Here is a 24,579-nt window from a genome sequence, read left to right as displayed (position 1 = left end):
TATGGTACCACAAATACTGAATAAAATTAGCTTACTACGACACAGTCCTAAATTAAGTAAATCCCTGATAAAAAACAGGCTAAAAGAGTGTCTCCTCGATTTGTCTTAATGTACTCGTATGAGACTATGAGAGCATGCTAATTATCATAAGTTCAATAGGTTAAGTTGTTAAATTGTATAAAGAACTGAGCGCCTCTCGCCAATAAACGTTACAGTTTGGCGGGAATAAATATGTATTATATATAAGTTTTAATTTTAATATATAAATAAATTTTAAAAAAAGTCAACAATTACAATATTTTGTGGTTTGTAATATCAATATTTTCCATGTACAAACCAAATAAAAAATTTAAACGAGGAATTGAAAACGCCGCTTCCAATAATTCGGCCTCGGCTACTTGCTTGATCGCTTTCTTTCGTTATAAGCAGTTTATAAATGCATGGTAAAGCTCTTGTAAAGCTGCATAGAATTAAAATAACTGCTGCAGCGGGGAAAGCCTGATTATCCCGGAACAGATTATGACGGCGCACTGGATAAGGTTCCTGCCGGCCTAACCAAGGTGACAATCGCTTTTTTTTTTTTTATTATTATTAGGAGAACAAACAGAGTAAAATGTACATAAGGTTCTATTAAAACTAACTTACACGTAAAACATGCATTTTCCTCCACGACAGTCCTCACCGAGATACACAGTCCAGTTTAGTTTACTTATTCTAATTATGATATGAATATCTATTTTCTATTGGCACAAAATATTGCATGTTAGTAAACAAAAACAAGCTTCGACAACGAAACGCTTTGTGTCTCTCTATCGCTCTTCCATATTAGTGCGAAAGTGACAGTTGAGTTTCGATCGCTACGGAGCGTAAGCGATTTGCACGTTGGCTACGCGGCCTGGTACCTTTAGCCAATACTTGAAAAATGTGATTTAGCGGACTTTTCTGTTATGTTCAAATCATGCAGATCCCTAATGCGGATTAGATAGTATACCTAAGTATTATCATTAAGACTGACAATACATTTTTATTCCTTTGTTCCATTATTAAAATCTCATCGCTTTTCAATAAATACATTCTAATTTATAAGTCTAAGTATATTGTAAAGCCTGAATTGAAGAAACTTTTACTTTATACATTGTCAAATAGCAGTGGAAACATTACATAAATAAATGCTGTTTTCCTATCAGTACTATACTGAAACTTGGTTAAGTGGGACCTGGATAAGTGAGAAGGGATCCCTTTCTTTCCCATATTCTTATTGTTCCGAATTTCGATAGTCAGAAATTGATATCCATATAATTAAAGAACATAAAGATCAATAGTCATAATTTTTGCTAAGCATAACGTTTAATAGTTCGAACATTATCATTCTATAATATTAAATACTATAATCGCAAAAGTTATAAAATTGATTAGTATAACATTCTAAGGCCTATGCATTATTATTCAGAAATATTTTAAGACATACATTTTAACGGACTAATGGTTATTATTCATATAGTTTTAATTACTAAAGTGAATTACACAAAATCATGTTTCCCCAGGTAGGTTCGTTAGTTACCTTGTGTCCCTCAGAGCGAAAATAGGAGTCCCGCGAAGCGGGGCTCCGTCGACTCGTTGGCGGCACGAAATGGATTAATAAGTTACATGAAATATAGGAAACAGAGGTAAAGTCAGGAAGCCAAACAAAAAATCATGTTTCCTCAGGTAGGTTCGTTAGTTACCTTGTGTCCCTCAGAGCGAAAATAGGAGTCCCGCGAAGCGGGGCTCCGTCGACTCGTTGGCGGTACGAAATGGGTTAATAAGTTACATGAAATATAGGATATCAAGCGAATATCGATCATTATACCTTGCGAAAATAGACCTTACGACAATTATTATAAACAAGTTTATTACCTTCTACATTATGTAATGATATAGAATCTGAGCTTTAAATATTATGACCGACAAATATTATGACTTAAAAATAATGATGACCTGCAAAAATCGGATCTACAATTTATGTCGTTAAATTTTATGACTATTAACAATATGACTAATAAAAATTATGGTAGAAAACGTTATGGACTGTGAAAATCGGAACTAAAAATTTATGGGAACCAATAGAGACCCAAGTGAGAAACCTCTATAGCTGGGACTAATGGTGCGGTCCCGATACGTTAGCACTGAATTACCTCTCAAAACAAACCTCTATAACTGAGATTAGTATTTTGGATTTCAGAGTCATATTTACCTCTATAATTGAGACACAGAGTGTATTTACCTCTTACTACTGACTATATTTGCAAGAATATTTTTGGTCAAATCTTTTTTTAGAATGTTATAGGAATTGACTTCTGTATTTGAAATAACGTCAATCTATGTCCTCTTTAACTAGGACTTTATTCCAGATCATTTCTCGTTTTTTTGCTAATTCTTTCTTTACCCCTAAATTCCGCATTTGATTGTGTCTAAACTTTTTCAAGTTTTATTTACTTAGTTTAAGAACTTAGTTAAAACTATAGAAACGAAAGCTAAAATCTGGATAAGTACCATGAAAAACGAAAAAAAAAAATATTAAAATGGTGAGACGCATTAAAGCCGGTATCAAATTTAAAGTGACAAAATATATCCTTTGTATAATCATCCAACATCAATTAGAAAAAAATATTTAAATAGAAATTAAAAGTTCACTCAATTTTCTGAAGGACAAGGATTACTTTACCTTATAGTGAAAGATTACAACGCATGCATAATGTTTACAAAATAACTCACTAACCACCTCTATTAATGGAACCCTCTGTAAATGAGACAGATTTTTTTTTATACCTGGGTAACTGAGACCCTGGGTAAGTGGAATACCTACCTCTTTAAGTGAGACAAATTTGCAGGTCCCTCGAAGTCTCAGTTATCCAGGTTTTACTGTATTAGTAAATAAGTAAAAACAATAATAGTTGCGAAAGATATTTAGTACATAAATGGTTATTAAAAACTGCCAAACGGATTTGTATGAATGAAAGCACATATTTGCATCTATATAGTTTATTTTATTTATTGGGGCCTTGGCCCCTGTTTCAGGTTTTTCCTGATGCAAAGATTGTCCATCGCAATCCAACGCGGCAATGCAGCGAGCGTGATGGGCCAGCCAGGTTTCAGTAGTTTGGTAGTTATTTAATACAAGTTTTGATACATTTAAGTTTAGTGATTAAGTTTAGTTTTTAATTAGTGTTGGCGACAAGCCCGCCGCCGCATCGAATTAACTCCACAGCAACAGAGATGACGTCCACCGTCACGTCACCGGACCGGTTAGCCAGCGACGGGGACCGGGGCCGGTCCGCGGGGGGACGGTAAGAATCGAAATAACGGCTCACGGAACGCACACATATCGCGTCGCGCCGAAAATAATTATAAAAATACCTTTGTAACTACCAGTACCTAATTAAAATAGTGTTTACAGTCCGCTATAGTTTTATTCAGCAGTCTAGATATCCTGGATTCAACATACTACACGAATTAGGCACAAGACGCAACAATTAGTTTTATGTTTAGATAGATTTTAGCCTGTATTTTTGTAGTATGACATTTTAATAACACTCTACCTACCTATAATACTTTTTATTCCATTAAAATCTAGTCGTTATCGAGAGCCAGTGGTCCATAAAATGGAGTTTTCCAACCGTTTAGCCAATTTCAATAACGGAATTATGCGTAGCCAATAAATGTTCAGCTATTGTGTGGGCGCAATTGTCTATTTTGTATTGTTGCCGCACATCGTGACGTTAATGTGGGTTGTTTGTTCAATTGTTCTACTTTAGATATGAACTCTCTGTATGATGTAGTGAACAATCCTCTGCCATCGTATTTTCTCGGAAACGTTCGTATTTATCATGCTACTTCAGTCAACCTCAGTACTGAGATTGAAATAGCATAACAGTTTTGTGTTTCCGTGAAAATACGATGGTAAAGCATTACATTAGCTCGATGATACGAACGAGTATGTAGTTTACGAATATTCGCGGTCACTAAACTAGTGTCCTTTTATTACTTGCGTTAGGCCCTCAGTACACGGCGCGTAAACGCAAGAGACGCGTAAGCGTATCGTAATACGTAATACGCGCGAAGAACTCGAGCGCTACGAGCGCGAACAGCTTGAAACAGGCGCACACGAAGCGTCGTCGTAGCGTAGCGTATGAAATTTCTATCGTCATAAAAAATCTTTAACTAACGAGAAAGTAAAATCGTCGATACATACGCCGAAGTTCTGACGCCAGCGACGCCATGGTTTCAACTACTGAGATTTCACTTATAAAACGATGAGCTTACGCGACGCTTGGTGCCCAGAACTCTACGCGTCTCATACTCGTAACGGTTTTACGTTACGCTTACGCGACTCTTACGCTTACGCTCCGTGTTCATCTTTTAATTAACTCATATGACTTTACCTCTATTTTTGTTGGTAGGTATATATTTGTAGTTATTAAGTATGTAATATATACATAGTTACATGTTATAAATAACTAAAAGAATACCCCACAGCCCACGGCGATTCCTCAATTCTACACTAACTTTTTTTGCAATTATCATCCTACATTTATATATTTCTAAATTTTGGCTGCAAGTCCTGAAAAATAAAATAAAATGTTATTAGTTACCAGAAAATAAATATGAAATCTGGTATTCCTAAAATCGAATCCCTCTTCAGAGAATTGAAGAGTTCTGGACAATGAGGTACTTTCACGCAAATAAAGGGTATTGTAGTCCCCGTTACGAGCTCATTTCTATTTCTTTCATTACAATTCTATTATGCATTCGGAAAATATGATAAAACATAATTGATTTTGAAGGGTTACCGTAAAATGGGGCGAGTAGGGACAAAATTGACATTCAAACCTCTTTAAATAAATTCTTTTGGATTATAAGAACATGTTAAACTACTTTTAGGGGACCTGTAATGACCATATTTTTGTAAATATTGAATTTATAATATCTTTTGGCACACGTCACGTGATCAAACTCGAAATGTTTTTTTTTGTTGATTTAACATATTTAAAGCCGTTTTTAGTATAAAAGTTGAATTTTAGGGCAACTTTTAGTTAAAATAGAACGTAATACAAGCGTTTCAAAAAATTGGAAACAACCGTAATGCGTCTCTGACGCTTGCCAAGCCCCGACATCGGCATCGGCACGCATGTAAATCAGGGTTAACGGCAATTCGTCATAAACTCGTAACCGCTCTATTGGGGTCTATAAAGACTATTGTCCATGTTGAGCTTTTGTGAGCCCAAAGGGTTTCTACCCTAATTAAGCTTAATCAAAAGGATTGTGTCTCAGTGGGATTTAATTAAACTTGTACGCTGAGCAATATGAGCAGATATGTGCCTGTGAATTAATTAATGATTTTTCAATTTAAAATGGTGATTAAGTATTTTAATTTTTCGTTGGAAAATGTTTGATTATTTTTCGATTGTTGTAATAATTATTTGCGTATTTACTGAAATGTCTGTCACTGTAGATGATAATGGTCAGATTTGCATTTGAAAAGAGCACTCAACCTAACACATTATATTGTTTAACAGAGCAAGAAAAAACCTCTGAAAAAATAGTTCTCAACAAACTCCCACAAAGTTCTAAAGACGAGACGAACAAAGGAACACATTATCCCCTCTCTCCCTTCCCTATCGATGATCTCTGTCGTCTACACTGTTGCTAATACGGTACTTGCCTTCTAGTCAAAACAGTTTCTTTTTTCGAACTGTCGAAACAAAGTCACTATGGAATTTATATGAAAACTTCACGGAGTCACCTACTTCTAGTTCTAAAGAAGAGACGCTTTTCACATTGACCCGCCTGTTGCTATCTCTATTGCACGCGCATAATTATATTGCTGTCAAACTCGCACAGTGACAATGACAACCGGCATCATGGGCGAGACAGCAATATAATTATGCCCGTGCAATAGAGATAGCAACAGGTGGGTACGAAAATCTACGTGGAAAGTGTCCTAGCTATCCGATTTCTATTTAATAGAAATTGTGCCATAAAGTAACTGCTCCCTAGGGAGTTATAGCTTTTTTTTCACAATCCATAACGCCCGCGGGAACAAAATAGGCCTTTGTCCTTCAGTACATCTGTGTGAAATAACATCTTTTTCGAGCAAGTGTGATGAAAAATTATATTTTTTTTATTTATAGCCATTTTGATCAAAGACAAGTCCTACGAAAAAATTCACACGCAAAATAGACGACATTTACAAGGGCAGACTTCAACCAAGTTCTTAAAAGTCCTTAGAAAAAAAAAACACGCAATCTAAAGGATGAAGCGCTAGAACGGCCCGCCGCCCGGGTCCGGACACTTCATGGCACTAACCCTGGTACCATAGTTCACACTTTACCAACGATTAGAGATCGAGAATACAGTCAGCGTCATAAACAAGTTAGTAACGTTGTAAACCTGTACATTAATCAGGGCAATAACTCCTGATGTCATCGTTAACGGCTTTGTCTTAATATCTTAACGCGTATTGAGGGTAAATCCTAGTATCTTCTTGTAGGTACTCGTACCTTTGAGTACCTATGCGTAAAAATATCAGAAATCGAGTTTTCGTCCTCGACAGTTACTACCTCCAAAACTTAATTCATCGTAACAAAATTTTGGGAACGGAATGAAGTTATCTGTGTCTGATCGTTTGAATTTTTGCGTTTATTGTTGCCGATTTAATAGGCGTCTGTTTACGGCGCATTTATTTGGCCGTTTTAGCGCTGTTTGAATTAATCTAGTTCTTATAAAAACCAAAATATCAAAAAAGCAAAACGTAATGGTAATATTTAACTCACATAAAAATATTCATGTCAGGAACGTTTGCAATGAAAAACTATCATTAATGCATCCTCTTAAATAATTCCAAGATGATCTTCAGTCATACGATAGTCTACAAGCTCGTGTTTAGCGCAAGCCGCGACTAATGCCCGGCAAGTGTCAAGAAGTGTTACAAGAACTTTAGAAATTAATCTTCATTTGATATTACTCAAGGGTTCAAACGAACACATCGGATTAATCTGACTTGACTAACCATGTGGGGGCTATAATTTGCACTTTGTGCACTAATCATCATCATCAAAGGCCTTTGCGTCTATAGCAGACGATTTAAGCATTGCTGTTTAGACAACGGGTTTGGTGACTGTGGAGGCCGATGCGTGAGCGGCACGACCTCCCACATTTTTGGCACAGAAATCTCATGCCACCTGAGTTTCCAGTCCTGGTTTGCTTTCTACAACACCTTTTTTTTTTATCGGTGTGGGAATGCTGTTACGCGTCGTTCCCCTGGCCTGAGGTAGGCCCATTTTGGGGGGTATGTGGGACTCTCACCTCCCGGCTTTTTCCATTGAGAAAGAGGGGGAGGAGCCTACCCACTAAACCCACACCGGCGTTTCCCACAGTATGCCGTATGGGGAGGCGTCATGGGATCGCGAACATTCTACCACGACGCTTTCTACGACACCTGCTATCTAACGCATTAAACCTGGTTTGGTGACATAGCCGTCTCCACTCCACAATACGCTTGCGCCACGTGCACACTTGTGCACTAATAGGATCGAGCTAAATGGGTTCATGCATTTCAAGAGTGTATAGGTACGAATTTGGAGGATTAAACAACTCGAGTCGCCTTTAAGAGCTTACTCCTCTATCGAAAACCTCGCTCAGTGGTCATATGTATTGTATCGACTGCCGTTTATCTGACGTACTGTATGTTAAGTACCAATAGCCATACATTTGACGTGCCCCTCCGCAAAAATCGGCAGACTGTTTTGTACAGAAAATTACAAACTTTGGAGGATTTAAGAACTGGAGACTTAGTTGTTAAATCCTCCAAAGGTACGAGTTTACTCGTATGCAAAAACGAGTAAATATAATTTGTAAATGCTTTAATTTAAAATGCTCGGTATTCTGTGTAAATACAAAGAAATATTGAAGTAAACGTTATTGTAAAACAAGCATAGCGCGTCGTCAAAAACTCACTTTTCCCCAAACCTCAAGTCTCACAACACCAGCGCCCAAATGATGCAAATTGAAGTGAAGGCTTTGGCTTTATCCCTAGGGACGCGCTGAATATGACAATACAGAGTTCACCGACGAGCATTTGGCTGAACATTCTAATAATTCAGTACCCCTAGAGTAAATCTCCACTTTTATCAATAAATTTCTTGTATCTTGTATCTTGTACACGTATTCGATAGAGTGACGTGACGTACGCGTTTGCGTTAAGTCTCATTTTGTATGGGATTTTGAGTTTCCAAAACGTCCCGCTTGGCGCGCTGTTTCTAAATCGTACGTCACGTTTCGCTATCGAATAAATTTACACTAGGGGCTCTGATCACACCGAAATTAACACCGATTTATTTAAGTGGTAAGATTTTTTTGTGGCAAAATTGTGGCAATTCTATTGTTAACTAATAATGTACATATATAGTTCGTGAGCTCCAAGAATGATATCCGGTTTCGGAAACGACCAACATGCCAATCGTTTACGCTACGTAGTATAGCGTAGTCATCTCTCTCTATCACTCTTCTGTATTAGTGCGACAGAAACAGATTTCGTTCGCTACGGAGCGTAAACAAATGGCACGTGGGCTAGGTACCCAGGAGCTTTATTCTAATTGTAATAACGGGTTATGAATTTGGTCTATTCCTTATGGATATGATTTGTCAGCAACTGTCAACAGCTTCAACCAGAATGTCACTTTTGACAGCTGACAGAGTGACAGATCAGGGAACTAGGGGACCTACTGTGAAAACAGAAATTCGCTAATTGCGGGGATCTTCTTCACTCCAGTGAAGGCGTAATTAGCTAGAGTGACAAAGAAAGATGCCCGCAATTTGCGAACTTCGATTTTCGCGGTTATAGCCCAACCGCTGTTGTACGGTCGACTTTTTATCACCTGTCCCGTTCTGACAAGTAAGTGGGAAAGTGATAGGCATAGTGACAAGTGATAAAAATGCAACCACGCTGCTACTAAGTCCAGATAATAAACTATTCCGAATAATGCCGAATTCCGAATAATCACCGAAAGTTGGTGCAACTCTAAACATACACGTTATTTACGTGTTCAGCCATCTTTGTACCTTCTCCATTATTTATAGCTTCGTGTCTGCATTGTAGTGGATAATGTACTTTAGTGCATGCATTGGTAGTGTTATATGCGATTTTTATGTGTTTTCGCTTCAGCTCCAAGATAATTTATCACGATTCTAAAATATATCAGTACGTGTTTTCAAAGTAAAATAAACATATAAATGATTTCGGTTATTGCTATTTCGAGGTTGGTCCCATAGTAAAAGTTGTTCAGTATGATCTACATATTCACCTTGCATGATTTGGAGTCCCCGGCAAGCTCAGCCGATTTTCTCCTTCCCACACAAACGGAGTCTTACGATTCTCATTTTAAAACTACGTGTTGGATTGTAATTAAACTTTGCACATATAATGACATGAGATATATCTAGTCCTGTAATTCTTTTATTTTATTCTTAAAAACAAACAATTATAAAACAAACGGTAAACAGCTAAAACAAATTTTGTAAGGAAAACTTGAATTCACTGTATTTTTTAATTATGGTATCTGAAGGGGTGCACTCAATTACTTTTCATATATTATGGTTTGATATATCGTTATTTTAAATAAATGACATATTACCGTAATACCTAATTAACGGCAAACATGTTATTATCTTATTATTGGTATAATGTTCATCAGGTATATTTACACTTCGTCTAATATACTTCGCCATAATTACTACATACTCTAAAGTATATTATTTGTTCTAACAAGTGACATCACTTATTTATTTTTGTGGCATAATGAGTGCATGATATAAATGGTAATTGTTTTTGTCCCCAAAAAAGATGACGGAACGCAGCTGCTTTGTATGAGATAAAATTTAGTTTTTATAATATTTCACGTAAAATATATTCTATGTATAGCTAGAAAGACATACAAATAGGACTCAACTTTTTTATTTATTAGATAGAAGACATAGATACAAGCGTGATAGGTGATAGAGTATTCAGAAACAAGCTACCTAGCAAAAGGAGGGTTAGGTTAGGTTAGAACTTCGACCCCCCGGAGAATAAAAAACCTCGCAAAAATGTGGTCTAGATTAGGTTTTTTTTTAAAATAAAATTTAAAAAATATATGTATTTATACTTGTTAAAATTATACAAAATATTACGTTACACAAAAAATATAATATAACAAAAGTCATTATAAAAGATGTCTATATACTACTTAAACATTATATTACAATAGGCATTATATAAATTACAGTTTAGATGAAATCACAATATGACAAAATAAACGTATAATAAAAATTACATTATAACATGTAATATTATATCAAATGGCATTATAACAAATGTATAATAGTTTTTTTTTATATAAATATATTAAAAGCATTACACACCCTATCTGAAGCTACATTAACTAATTAGAGGACTAGATATACCTTATCCTATTGTAAGTACAAAGTTTTCGAGCAATCTAGCTTGCTTGGCGACCCTTAAAAACACCTTGAATATAAAACGTATGTATGTAGGTATGAAGATAATAACATTAAGAAGAATAAGAAAACTTTTTATCTACCCCAGTAAACATGACGTCGCATTTGCGTCAAAATGTGATAGCAAAAACAACTTTCAAACTTCGCAAGCATAGATAGAATTGCAAACATAAAGGATAAAGGGAAATGAGCTTGAAAAACTAGAATGGTATTGTTTTTTTCTGCTGAATTTTCGTATAAAAATAAATATTTTAAATTTAGAATACCTGATAATATTTAGTTAGTGGAAACCGTTTTCTCCCGGAATGGAAATTTAATCAAAAAATTACGTACGTTCGGTTAGTATCGCAAAGCTATTCTATCCTCTTAATAATAAAGGAAATGGTTGCATAACTAGGAATGTACGCAATGTTATGAGAAGAAGTAAAGAAACCGAAGTCAACCCAATTAAAGGAAAGGACAAGGATTTTTTAGGAATTTACCTTCCACATAACAACTCTTTCGAACCCGCCTTAAAGCTAACCTCAAAGGCAAATAAGCACGTTTTCCCTATCTCGTTAGATGCTGTTTACAAAGCTGATTATGCAATCGGCCACTGACTGTACTGGCCACAGACAAATGTATACCTAATATAGACGTCGCGTGTATTTCGAAGTCTATAAAAATGTCTTCTTCACGAGGGTTAAACAATAAATAAGTGAATAAGTAATGATTTTTCTTAGTTAAGTACAGTAACCCTAGTGTAACTTTGATCGACATCATAACGTGACGAACGCGTTTGCGTTAAGTCTCATTTTGTATAGGATTTTGAGTTTCCAAAACGTCCCGCTTGGCGCGCTCTTTCGAAATCCAATACAAAATGAGATTAAACGCAAACGCGTACGTCACGTTTGGAAATCGAATTTATTTACACTAGGGGTACAGATAAATTTTACGAGATTCCTCTAAAAGTTTAATGTCTGTCAGTAGGTATGTCTAAAACAAGTCACATAGTGTCAGCGTTGCAGCCAAAAACGTGTTCATTCAGTTATGTATTACACAAAATTATCTCTAAAACAAGACCGATTTCAGAAAACTTTGTACGCCATTTTAGTATCTGAATGTGGTCAAGAATACACCTTTAAAATCTGTCGGGTTATTCGAGCCCAGTGTATATGTCTGTGTTTATTATGTAATCAGAAACCCAGTTCGACTGTACAGCATAATGAAGTTTTCTTTGTTGATATCGAACTCTTCGAAGTATTTTAATTTAGTATTCATCACTCGAGAAATATGGGGCAATGGTAATGTAGATCGCACGGGGCGCGGAGTTTTTATTTGATTGGTTTTGAATTTCTCGCTTTTACTGAGAGGAGTGTTTGTATTGATATTCAGTAACAGCTAATTAAATAAGAAAAATAAATGAGAGAAAGGAAAACGAGGTTTTTCGCATACTCGCGAACTCTCAGGGGATGTATGAAACTAAATAAAACATGGAAAAAACTATGAAAGATGTGTTGTTTTAGGTCGAGAGCTTGTTAGTTTGTGGTAGAGTACTAAAAACTAAAAGAAACTTTTTTCTGCGGTTTTTGATATTCATCCCTACGGGGTGATAAAAGGGGATAAAATGTGTATTCTTGCAGAGTCGTAACTGCTGAAGCTAGAAAGTTGGATAATAGTTACTTATACTTAGGGCCTGTTTCACAATTTCAAGTATTACATAATAATAATAATAATAATAATAATAAGCTTGTGGCGAGCTGAATGGGAAGTGACGTCCCTTGGGTCCCATACCCCCGAGAGTCGGCCAGGTCCCTCTCTCCGGCTTGCCTTGATTGGCCGGCTGGAGTGAACACTGAGCAGGGGCCGCAGGACTCTCACCTCTGGCTTGCCTTTACCGGCCGTCCAGAGTGGGGTGTCAGAGCTATATGCTCGCAGGGTGGAAGTGAAATTTGCATAAGACGCGAGTTGGCACAGTGGCTGCTTACAGCCACTGCGTAGAAAGCGGCGTACACCTCTCCGCACCCTGAGCCGCTCACGCAATGTTGTCCCCTTGTAGCTCCGTGCGAGCGGCCGTTTTCGGGGACCCATATTGTGAGTTGGCAAGTCACCACCTGCCCATTTTGTCGTGTTTTTAAAAACATATGATCAGGGCAGATGCCATAGTATTCTCCATAGTCCCGGTTCCCAGTCCACTTACAACTCAACCCAATAGCCCGGTTTATTTTGGTACCCTTTTTTTTACAATAGTCCTACACTAACCGGGCCTTGTCCTTGGATGCACTGCTATAGTGTGAACAGGGATAATCGTCGGTTGGTGTCACGTTACATTTAGAGTAAATTGTCTTATTACAAGGAGCCTCTACGTGTTGGCTTCGGCCCCACGCACGCCTTCCAAATGTCCGGGACCCCATGGTCCCGAGAATTTGTAAAAGACGGACATAATAATAATAATATTCTTTATTGTGCACAACGAAAACATGATTAAATACAGTAATTAACATAAAAAACTACATAGCTAATTAACAAAAAAATTAAGTGCCAGATAAAAAATCCTGCAGAACTTCGATTCCAATTAGAAATAATTTACGAACGCAAACGAACGTTTCCGAGAGAATACGATGGCATAGGATTATATGAACTAGTTAGGTACAGATAATGTAAATGCGCTTACGGTGTGCCCTATAGACCAAGGCTCGCTCTATTTACGCCGTCAGTGAATACCTTGGAAAATAAAAGGTCAGTTCAACTAAGTATCATAGATTAATAAAGTCCAGAAAACGACTATTGGCTACAGTACTGCCTCACTACGCATGAGGCACAGAGAGGCTGTCTGCGTCGGTCCGCCAACGCGTGCTCCCGTTGAATCTACTCGTTATGGAGCGTAACATGTCAAGCAAACTTTGACTTTAAAAATACGTGAGTGACCCGTTTTAATATTACAAAATTTGTTTGAATTTGGAACTTATGATACAATACCGGTATTACTGCAAAATTCTGCCGCCAGAGAGCAGCACTAGCATTTTTGAGTTTTCATTGTGAGATTGATGCATGAATAAGAATAAGAATAATAATAAGAAACCATTTATTGCCACACAAAATACAATGTTTAACTTTAAAAAAAATTATAGGCATGCGCGGCAAAAGGAACGGACTTAGAATACGCTGCGTCAGCCATTTTATTACAAATGAAGGTGGTTTGTATACAAAGCCCTACCGCGATACTCGAAAATCGAAATTTCGTTATCTGCCTCTTTCGGCCCGATTCGAAGAATGAAATACGATAACGATAAGTTCTGGTTTAGATAAGTTCTCATTTAGATATCGTTTGTATGTCGTATAATTGACAGAGGCAGCTCGATTCGGGCAACCAATGTCACTTTGACGTTAAATATATCGTAGATAGATCTTAGTGGGATCGAAATAAACGCCAATTTTGACATGTCGTTTAGTTATCGATCTTTTATAGATCTTTCTAGGGTCTTAAATGTTTCTTAATCATTCTTCGAATCGGGCCGTTTATCGCTGAATATGATCGGGCCTTTTTAAGTAAGTAAGTATAGATATCTCAGATGAATTGCTTATCCTGTTGTTACAATCAGAATACGCCTCCCACTTCCACTCTATTGTTCTAGGACTGGAAGGGATAGAAATAGCTAGGAATAGCTTAAACTTTCAATAATAGGTATGGTTTCATGGAATCATAGGTAAAAAACTTAAGTAAGTCACCTGTTGTATGTACTCGTAGTTGTGACGTGTTCGAATAGACAATAGATGTTTAAAAGACATAAACAAACAAAACAAATGTCTATTCGAACACGTCACAACTACATACAACAGGTGACTTACTTAAGTTTTTTACCTATACTCTTCTGTGCTTTAATATTCTTAGGTTACTATCATAAGCCTACTGGTCCGGGAAAACGAGAAAATAAAGGCAGAACACAGTAACGAGCATTTGATTCAAACGGGAAGCGAACGTTCTATATCGCTTTGTACAATGCATTGAACCATACGATTGGACTACGGACTTTATATTTACTTGTTCAGGAGGCCAATTCAAACTTCTTGCTATAATATCCAACCGGATTGATGACGAATAATTGTACCAATATTTTAACTTAATTGATTTTTTACTAACATAATAACAATCAATTTACAATAAATATTCCAAGACGTCTTAACTATAATTTGTCCATACTCGAACTGGTCGTTTGTTACTGCTTACCCGCCTTTTTATAACAATTCAAAATGGCGGGAACCAGTGACAAGTAAGAATCAATTGATACTCTTTTATAAGCTGTTATATAAGAATTATCAAAATATAAGCTATTTATAAATAATGATTCTTACATTACTTTTTAGGGTTCCGTAGTCAACTAGGAACCCTTATAGTTTCGCCATGTCCGTCTGTCTGTCTGTCTGTCTGTCTGTCTGTCTGTCTGTCTGTCTGTCTGTCTGTCTGTCTGTCTGTCTGTCTGTCTGTCTGTCTGTCTGTCTGTCTGTCTGTCTGTCTGTCCGTCTGTCTGTCTGTCCGAGGCTTTGCTCCGTGGTCGTTAGTGCTAGAAAGCTGAAATTCGGCATGGATATATAAATCAATAAAGCCGAAAAAGTCGTACAATAAAATCTAAAAATTTAAGTTATTTGAGGGTACCTCCCCTACACCTAAAGTGGGGGTGATTTTTTTTTTGCTTCAACCCTACAGTGTGGCGTATCGTTGGAAAGGTCTTTCAAAACTAATACGGGTATTTAACAAACATTTTTTGATAAAGTGAATATATTCGGAGATAATCACTCCGAAAGAAAAATAAAATGTGTCCCCCCCTCTAACTTTTGAACCATAGGTCCAAAACATATGAAAAAAATCGTGGAAGTAGAGCTTAATAAAGACATTAAATGAAAACTATAGCGGACATGATCAGTTTAGCTGTTTTTGAGTTTTCGCAAAAAGTTTCCCCTTCATCGTAAAAAGACTTACTTTTTAATTAGGTACTGATTATGCAAATTTGCCTATTTGTTTAACTCGCGTGAAAGGTACCGTTTCATCACTTGGTTAACAATTTACTATACTTTAAGCTCCAGTTTAGCTTATTGTGACGGAAGAGTAACTACGAGACGGAACCCTACACTGAGCGTAGCCCGACATGCTCTTGGCCGGTTTTTATTGATATTAAAATGGTGTCACTCTGTTATCATTTACACGTTCGTTTTACTAGCGCCAATACACACGGATATGTGTGTAAAGAGCGCCCGAATGATACCTAAAGGATATAGTTATTTTGTATATCTATATCTATATATGTCTTTGCACCTAATGCATCATACAGTATTTAGTTATATGTTTCTAGGATTAGCTACTTCTTTAAAGTCTTGCCACCATGTACATATTTATTAGTTTGACTACCATTTATTTCGTATGTAGGTATCCCTCTCAGTTGCTTAAAGGTTAGCTGGAAGAAAGTTCGGCTTTGTACACATTTACTCTATTTATTTTGTGCAATGAAGTGTTAATTATTACTACTACTTACATTTTGTTAAAATATATATTGACCTCCTAAAGCGACATTTCGAATTTATCTAATTATTTTAATCAATCATCTGAATTTATTTCTAAAAAGTTAAATATTACTTACGTCTCGCTTACACCAATGTATTTACGAGCGAGATAAAATTTGCGAATTCGAATCGGCCTCCTGTGGTTTTAGAAGTCAGATGAAACCACACATAACTACAGGTGCAACGCAGTCTTACGTAAGCGAACAATTTCCGAAGCGAAGCGAAGCGGCGCAGCGTGAAGTGGCGGCCCACGGCATTCGCAACAAGATCGCCCACGTAACACACTTCCATAGGTATCAAAGGATTGATTCACCCGCGCCGCGCCGCTTCGCTTCGCAAGTTGCATTTTTTTCGCTCCAAAAAAAAATTCTGCTTTTTCGTACTCAGAACACGATAATGAATATGCCCTTAAACGGATACCCACTATCTTTGTTACACATTCGCTGTTGTATAGTATTTTTACTTTGTGACGAGCCATTAAGTAAATCATATCCATCTTATTCATTTAGATGGTTGGAAGCCCTCAACTACGTGTACGTGGGCAATGGTAATTAAAGCCCGACCAGAAATATATGATCATTGTCAAGAGGGCGCTGTTATTCTCATGTAGAGTGACAGATCAGTTTAATATGAAAATTTTAGTTCCAATGAAATTCCGCAAAATGGCGCGTGATCATATATTACAGAACCCCTGTTTTTGGGATTTTGAATTTCCAAAACATCCCGCTTTGCGCGCTGTTTCTAAATCCCATACAAAATGAGACTTAACTCAAACGCGTACGTCACGTCTCGCTATCGAATAAATTTACACTAGGGGTACTGGTCAGGCTTAACTAACAGTCGATTCGTCCACTTTTTGCCTCGTATATTATTAAAAATAGAAAATACACCCTGTCACAAAAACCACTCAGGCAAAAGGGTAACACTGAAGAGAGTTTTCAACTTATAATTGTATCTAAGTACTTTAATTCCTCGCAAGTGGCTATCATTCCCTCAAAAACCTTATTAGCAATGTGGGCGACCAACTTCGCTACAACTCTCAACTCGCTAACAACGCTGAGGGTTGAATAGGACTTTTTGCAGTTGTAGTACCGGCGTGCGGTTCCGTGTATAGTCACGTAATAGGTAGGGAAATATTATTAAACCGCAGAAGGTTCTCTCGTTCGATATTGAAAAATTGTAAACATTGTTCTAAATATTTAATATCAGCATATTAGGACAAAAACACATCATTTTAGATATGATTATGATTCATTTTTCTTAATTCCGGACGGAATAAATACAAAACTTGTAACAAAGTTACAAAAATATTATACGTTTTCGTAATTCATGCACGGCCCGATTCGAACATTAATATACGTCAAATATTACCTCTACATACGATATGGATCGGATATGTAACTTTCTTCAAACAAAAACGTAATTTTTGACACTGACATATCCGATCCATAATTTAGACCTAATCTTATCGAAATCTGATGAAAATAAAATGACAATAAAATTGCAATAAAATAAAAATCGGGCACAAATATGGGTGGTATAAGTCCGTCATAAAAATCAGGCCAAGTATGGATGGGAGTATAAATCCATCCGGGTACACAGTTTGCCCAGGAACCCCCTTCCTGCATCATTATTCGCAACGGCCGGAGGGTGGAGGGTGGACAGAGAATATTATATCTTTAAAATCGGGTTTTGATAACCAGATACAAATCGAAAAGGTCGAAGTATTTGGAATATTTATGTTCTTATTTGTAATTCAGTAGCTATTGATCTGAGAAAAACATTTGCCTCTGCTTCTGAAGCTATTTGATATTAATGAGTAAATTGGAGTTCAAAGAAGTAACAAATTTTTTATTTAATATTTCAAACAACACCGGGAAGGGAGTCGGCATTCGCACTATTTCCCCTCTGCCGAAGCACATGCCCAACTGGGCATAGCTTGATGCGTGTTGTGACTCGTCCGTACACAAAAAGAGATCGAGGTGTCCAAGATTTGTCTCGACGTGTGTCATTTTCTATGTATTTGTGTCGTCATTACAAATTGGGTTTTGTATGTAGTGAGTGAGAAGAGCGACTGTGTGCACGTTTCCCGCCGCAACAAAATGGCAGGACGATTTGTACGGCAAGATACCGCTTGGGCTCCTCCCTTCCGACGTGTCGGAAACCAATGTTGTTTGAAGATGTAATCATTTTAACAAAGTTAGTTTATACCGAAGTAGGAATAATTAACAGAAATATTAACTGAAAATGCATGTCAAATTTAAGTTTCAAATGTTTAAAATATTGATAGGACCATAGATAGATAGACAAAATACTCTTTTGTGGCAAACCTCAGTAAAAGATACAGCTTCAAGAAAAACAATCGATTAATGATAGAGGCACACAACAGGAAGTCTTATCGCTAAAGAGCGATTTCTTCCAGACAACATTTGGGTAGCGGAAACAAAACAATTAATCAAAAAGAGTAGGTGTTGCAAAAACGTCATGATTATGAAGCATACTTTCATAAAGACAATAAAATTAAGGTGCATATTTGTACTATATCTATGTTACATATAACATATTTAGACCATGTTAGTTTTAAACAAGTATAGGTACTTAGTGGGTACTTACCAAATTAAAAAGTAAGATTTTATTAACAACACTGCATCTGTGTGACTGTGTAAATGTGTAAAATACATGTAGCTCCTGTTGAAGCTCCTCTATATGGAGCGAAATGTATTTTCGACTTAAGTATAAGGCGTGAGTTACCATAATAGGTACCTTTGTAATATGGCAATTAGCCACTTAGGCAGTATATATAGGCAGGCTTTTGCAGAATATACGCTCTTATATTATCTAACAAAATATGGATTGTGTCGTCCGAAATAAATGTTTTTTTTTTTTTTTTTTTTTTTATTATTATCACACATAAGGTGTTTTTCTACATACTCCTCGTCCCTGCTCGAAACAATATTAACAAGATTGCTTTGTTATTTGACCTACTTCAATGTTCGTTTACACATAACCTATTTCTATTTCATTTTAAAATGAACCCCACTTAAGCCTACCCCTAACTTAAAGTAAATAGTTTGAAATGCATTGTGCAGCGTTATCAGGACGAAGCCTAGTTGGTCTTTTGCGCATGTCAGGCGGCCACTCGGCCAGCGCAGGTCGTCCCGGCGTGACAGCGCGGCAGTCCGCGATCCGGCGCGCGGCGGAACCCATCTCGCGATCGTTTGTAGCCGTTACCACACTACTCTTTGGTACGTAAATAACACAACAACATCTTAAAACACACCTACATATTAAAATCTATGGTATGATTGATCTGTCAAAGTTTTTTTAAAATCAAAAATGGCGGCAATGATTCCCGCCTTTTTGCGCCTGTTGCGCGACTGTTGCATCGTGTTTATGCGTACTCGATGTACAATGGTACTTGGAATGACGTGCTGTTTTAACGATGTTCTTTAAATGTTGGTTCTGTGTTCGAATTTCAAAACGGGTTTTTAAAAGATGTATTCCACTTGTTGAATTTTTTTCCTTTGTAAGTTTATTACTTACTATTTTGGTTTTATTTTTTCAACTATATGCATCTAATAATTAATTAAACATAACTTTGATTTGAATTTGAAATTGTATCTTCATAATATTAACAGTCAGAATTATTTTTTAACGTATGCAATACAATATGTAGTATATTGATGTGGACTAAAAATATAGTGAAACGCATTATAATATGTAACCTAAATACGTATTTTTGCAGCGGACTTCTATAAAAGTCGTTATTAAACGTTAAACCCCAATGTCCTTATAAAATAAAATTTAAGTTGGGTTTAAATGGAGTTAAGTATAGTACAGTCCGCATCAATAGTAACGGATAAAACAACGCGCCAAAACTATCTGACATTCCGGATAACTTTTCCAAATATAGATAAATTTCTTAAATTCACATTCAAAAGTATATCTTCTATATTAAAGACATCACTTTTTGATAAGCTGTTACAGAATGTTACTTCTGGTGCTGACTGTACCTGCTCGATCTTTTTAGGTACATAAAAATTTAAAAAATGAGGTCTGTCTCGCCAACAAACCGCATAAGCAGTTTGGCGAGTAACTTTAAAATTGATTATGTATATGTTACCATTGAAAAAAAGAAAAAAAATTACACCTTGAACACCTTCCCCAATACGCGAGCTCATTATGCGTGTCACTCAGCGTTACACGTTCATTAGACCGTGGAAATGTATTACACAGAGTACAGGACGTGTCTATACTGAACACGTAGCGACTGATGTGAATGTGTAATGAGGCCGTTTGAGCCAACGATCGACATTCGACATTGCAATAACCAGCTTCCGCCGTCCAAATCAACGTTCTAATGTCCTATAAATAGGACATATGGCCTGGGTAAATGACGAATTTGACAACATTTACCTAGAATCGAAGCTTTTGGAAAATGATAAACGTTTAAATAACTCTAGCGTTTTTTAAAGAGAACAATGCTTGTCTTGCTAATAAAGATAATACAGTTAATATTTTCTTCTAAATAAAAAGTCAGGAAGGTAATTGGAAGGGAAAAAGATCGAGATAACACAATTTATTCGCTTTGTAATCTGATTAAGGGGAACCATTTTCAAATGATATAAACGGTTGAGCTCCCGTTATTTTTAACCGACTTCAAGATTTCAAAAGAGGAGGTTATCAATTCGGTTGTATGTTTTTTTTAAATGTTTGTTACTCCATAACTCCGTCATTTCTGAACCGATTTTGAAAATTATTTTTTTGTTTGAATTTATATATATACAGAATGTTATTAAATGAAAATGACAGAACATAAAATAAGAATCTATCACTTAAACAGCACATTATGTTACTTCAATTTGATATCTTGTCAGTCAATAAAAAGCCCGTTTGGGCCAATATCGAGACGATGGCTCTTCGTAATGTTCAAAGCTGAGCAACATTAATATTATATGTTTTCTATCAAATAAGTTTGTATTTATTTTTTAATATTACTAAATGTTACAGACAGATAATAATAAAAAAATGAAACATTATTATCAGTGTTTCTGACTAACATCAAGGTGATCAAAAAAATGATTTTTCTTTGACGTCGCAATACATATTTTGGTGCCTTCTTTCTAATTTACCAAGAAAAAAAAAACATATTTTTTTTGAGTTGTAAAGGATGACGTTGTGCATTAAGTCAGTTAAAATGATGTTAGTATATTTATTACTATCGGCAACTATCGGTATATAAAATACTACAAATTCGTGCACGAACGGGATGGTTTTGAGAGAGATTTATTTATGGCCCGCGTGTGCTAAAAATAGTACAACATGTACATCGCATTCATGCCTTCCATTTTAATGAACTTCGTACTAGATTTAGGCGACCACTTGAGCTAAACTTAGCGTAACTTGTCTGCAGCTTGAGGCAAAACATAAACTTGTGATACTTACTGTATTGTTCTCGAGTCATGGATGTTTTCTATGTATTTAAGTATTTGTATATTATATATATCGTTGTCCGAGTACCCACAACACGAAGCCTTCTAGAGCTTACCGTGGGGCTGAGTTTATTACGTCGCCTCTTTATATACTTTTTCTACTCCCGTACTTTTATTTGTCATTTAAAGGGTCGTGCACACCTCTTTAAAACCCTACCTTATAGTTGTCAAGACAAGTCTTTAGTCTATTCCCCAAAAACGCATTTTTGCATACACGCAGTATCTTTTTGGTACTTTTCGATACTTCGTGTAATGACCACTTAAAGAATATTGTATGAAATTCAATGTTGCCAACCTTATTTTAAATGTCATCTGTGACAAATAAGTGAACCATAGACAAGTTTTTTTTCCTTCATTCATTCATTTTCCCGCCCGTACCCTACTCTATTCTTTAGTTACTTCTTGAATGAGGTTATTGTGGTTGTCGAATAAAAACTTAACTTTTGTGTTAAATAACAGTATGTCTTTCAAGTTAAAATGGATGAAGACGAAAACTTAGTGTCTACGCCTGAAGAAATATCAGTGATGGCCCAAGAAATCACTAAAAATGTTCTGCCTTCAAAATGTCGATAGATGAAATGAAAAATATTTGTTAAATTTTCAATTTTATTTCAAAGTAAGTGCTTGGTCGTAGAAAAAGTATTGTATGCAACGTTGTTTAACTGAGTAAAAAAATACTCGTGGCGTCTTTATTAACAATTTTCGGCACGCCACTCGCGTTTTTCGACCTCTCTTGAACAACGGTTGCATAAAATACTATTTAAATTGTCTACTATTATCTATTACTTTTTACAGATGTTATCGCGTATCGCGTGATAATTCTTACCGTAGTTTGTGTTAACTCTGTGTTTAAAAGGACAAAAAACAAACATGTTAAAAACACAATTATTGCCGTCTGTGCCCACTTGGTACGAATTTATTGTATTTTAATGTATATTATATGAGCATTTTCGGATAAAAGTGTGGGTATCATTTACTTTTTTGTGAAAAACCATAAATTATAGGATTATTTGTCATGTGCCTGTTGTATGCTTAGAAATAATGCTACCCAAACTGGTATGTACCCAATTACGAGCTCACTAAATAATTTTAAGTTTAATTTCTCATATTGTACTCATTTATTTAAAAGATAACTTACATAACATAAATTTAAATTAACTTAATTAAATAAACTAAACTGCTTACATTAAATCAAAATGAACACTAAAACTTTAAGTTAGTTATAAATATTTCTCGTCTAAGTGAAATGTAATTTCTTAGGAGAAATGTCTTTAAACCGATTTCTAATAAAAATAACGAGGACTATCGATTTAAAAAGGAAAAAAAGCGTCCATAGTTTTTTTACATACATCTTGTATGGATCGTCACAAAACTGACATTTAAACTTTGTATGAAAAACTTAGAGTAAATCAACTCCAGCTGTGAGTCACGTGTTTTTAATCAAAAATGAGAGAGCAAGCTTCTAAGATGTCACACCGATACGATAATGATTTCGTTGTCAAAACATTTATTCAAAAAACGTCACTTTACCGCACAATCCGAACATTCTCCTCACGTGTAAAAGTCAATACCGACATTGGCGAATTCACCCTGTGCAAATTCGCAGGGAGTAAAAGCCATCATCCTGTGCAAATTCGCAGGGAGTAAAAGCCATCACCCTGTGCAAATTCGCAGGGAGTAAAAGCCATCACCCTGTGCAAATTTGCAGGGAGTAAAAACCATCATCCTGTGCAAATTCGCAGGGAGTAAAAGCCATCACCCTGTGCAAATTTGCAGGGAGTAAAAACCATCATCCTGTGCAAATTCGCAGGGAGTAAAAGCCAGAAGAAAAAAAAAGTCACTTTTGTCACTGACACCTTATTACCTAAACATTATCGAATCGGGCCGTTAATGTTCATAAAAAATTAAGTCATTAGGTAAGACAACTCAACAACCACTGGAATAGTAAAATACTAATTAGCCTCGAAATACGATTCCGCTAATTGGAATTGAAACTGAATAATTTTACTACTAATTAACAAACTAAGAGGATTGTTCATGCCAATTAAATTGTAGTGCTGTTTTGTTTCAGTATTTTATAATGATAATAAATTCTTAATTGCCTAAGATGATGGAAAAATAAAGAGCATAGTAATAAATTCTTTTATTTCAGATACATGCAATCCATAATGACACAATCATTAATTTATTAACAATTATAAAAAAATACATTTTAACTGATAGTTTAGAAACAATTAGGTCTTACAGAACATCATATATTTAATCATTACTTGCTTTCTTTGCTAGCAGAATGAAAGATTCTTAATGTATTTATTTATTAGCTTCATATGTTTCGACTTTATATATATATATATATATGTATGTGTGTATTATGTTTGTATGTATATGTTATTTTATGTATTTTGTTTGATTTGTTTTGCTATTGCAATTGTAGCCGCTCTCAATCTCTCTGCTTAGCCTTAAGGTTGACTGGTAGAGAATGCCTCGTGGCATTAAGTCCGCCTTTTGTACTATAAGATTGTTTTTCTTTCGTGCAATAAAGATTAAATAAATAAATATAGGTTTTGACAGATCCCCCCCCCCCCCTCCCAACGCAACAATAAGTATGCAAATAAATAAAACAAATCACAATAAAAAGTACAACAATCACTAATTGACCAGTACGTTATAATTTAGCGGATTAGCAAAGTAATACTTTTGTTTTTATTAATATGGATTTCCGCAAATTAACGTCTGATTCTATTATTTTTTTCCCGTACAAGTAACCTCCTTATGTTTTTCTGCTTGAAAAAATCACAAACGAATACCCCACGGACAATTTCACCTAATTCACATCCGCTCTCCACCAACATTAATGACCCAATCGGACTGAAAATTTTACGAAATTGCGCCGCGGAAATTGTGAAACCCAGAGGCCTATTCTGTAGCAAGTTTTTTTTATTTATTTATATATTAAAATTAAAACTTATATATAATACATATTTCGTCTTTGGAATGGACTCCCCTACGGCATCAAAAA

The 24,579-nt window shown here is 35.8% G+C and overlaps 1 protein-coding gene across 1 annotated transcript in view; it reads left to right on the top strand.

The window, feature by feature from the left end:
- The first annotated feature begins 19,181 nt into the window (after window positions 1-19,181).
- LOC133519323 (uncharacterized) overlaps window positions 19,182-24,579 on the top strand; it is a 190,212-nt gene continuing 184,814 nt past the window's right edge. The window contains exon 1 of the mRNA XM_061853362.1: window positions 19,182-19,313. The gene's annotated coding sequence lies outside the window, so the exon portion shown is untranslated. The remainder of the gene's footprint in view (window positions 19,314-24,579) is intronic.

Source organism: Cydia pomonella, chromosome 6 (genome assembly GCF_033807575.1).
Source record: "Cydia pomonella isolate Wapato2018A chromosome 6, ilCydPomo1, whole genome shotgun sequence".
In the NCBI taxonomy this organism is placed as follows: Eukaryota; Metazoa; Arthropoda; class Insecta; order Lepidoptera; family Tortricidae; genus Cydia; species Cydia pomonella.
This window is presented reverse-complemented; position numbering and strand designations above follow the sequence as displayed.